Consider the following 1,620-nt stretch of genomic DNA (forward strand, 5'->3'; position numbering starts at 1 on the left):
AGTTCAAGAGGAAAGGATGTATTTGGCTTACATTTCCACATTGTTGTTCATCACTGAAGAAAGTCAGGACAGGAACTCAAACAGGGCAGGAACCTGGAGGCAGGAGCTGACACAGAGACCATGGAGGAGCATTGCTGACTGGCTTGCTCCCCATGGCTTTCTCAGTCTGCTTTCTTATAGAACCCAGGACCACAAGCCTAGGGATAGCACCACCCACAATGGGCTGGTTCCTGTCCCATCAATCATTAATTAAGAAAATGCCCTACAGCTGAATCTTATGGAAGCGGTTTCTCAAATGAGGTTCCCTTTTCTCATATGACTCTAGTTTGTGTCAAGTTGACATAAAACCAGCCAGGACAGAGGGTCATCCCCAATAGTGCTAGAGCATGGCACTGTCCAGGTCTGAATGGTGTTGGTTGGCACACTGCACAGAGGCATTCTTGAATTAAGATTATGGGGGTTTTTCCTTCTCGTTTATAAATTCCCAAAGAATGTATAAGATAGAGGGAATACAGCTGCACAGAACAGTCACGATGAGAATCTTAGCCAACTGTTTATGCAGCCGACAGGTGCATCCATGGCCTCATTGGGTTGTTCTCTCTGTATCTCTTCAATTTGAAGGTGGGATGCTGCTGTGAAAGTCCGACCTTATAGCTTGTGGGGTAAGGGACCCAGATCTGCTTGGGTAATTTAAATGACCTGATTTCAGCCCTTCCCCACCAATACCCTTACAGCTCCTAATGGAGCTGAATATCATGCTGCCACTTGGTCTTGATCTACGACCCCAGTCTTCTCCAGAACCATGGGAGAAATTCTTTAAAAGCTTCCTGGGAGGACCACCAGCTCTGCACATGCACAGTCACAGCTGCAAGCTTGGCACCTCATGTTCCCACCACCACTACCACCACTACCACCACCCACATGCAGCAGACTTGGTGATCAACCTATTTATACACTCAAGGGGAGTGGGGAGATGAAGAACCAAGACATGAAGCAGCTGAAGAGCATCCTGCATGCTCAGGATTTTATTTGGCTGGGCTAGGATGGGTGAGGTTCCCACTGGTGAATGGACACCCCAGAAGAAGAGCCTGGTACAGCTACAGTCTCAGTAGGAAAGCAGAAGCAGGGGCCCTAGATCAAAGCTGGCATGGGGTGTATTCATGTGGGAAAATATTGAAGAGCTCACACCAAAGCTCAACTGCCCATAACAATGAGGTCAAACTGTACAATAGGGAAACCTTCTCCAGGACCTAACATGTGCCCCAGATGAGCTCTGTGGGCACAATGGGAAAGGAAAGCTGGTATTAAACCAAGATGTGGCTGTATGGTGGTTTGAAAGAAAATGGCCCCCAAAGAGAGTGGCACTATTAAGAAGTGTGTCACTGTAGGGGGTGGGCCCAAGCCACACCTGGTGAGATAGATCACTTCCTGCAAGTCAAGATGTAGGACTCTCAGCTACTTCTCCAGCACCTGTCTGCCTGCGTGGCACCATGTCACACCATGTTAATGGACTAAACCTCTGAAACTGTAAGCCACCTCAATTAATGTTTTTCCTTTTATAAGAGTTGCTGTGGTCATGGTGTCTCTTCACAGCAATAGAAACCCTAACTAAGAAGGCCA

The sequence above is a fragment of the Cricetulus griseus genome, chromosome 5 (genome assembly GCF_003668045.3).
Source record: "Cricetulus griseus strain 17A/GY chromosome 5, alternate assembly CriGri-PICRH-1.0, whole genome shotgun sequence".
NCBI classification, from domain to species: Eukaryota; Metazoa; Chordata; class Mammalia; order Rodentia; family Cricetidae; genus Cricetulus; species Cricetulus griseus.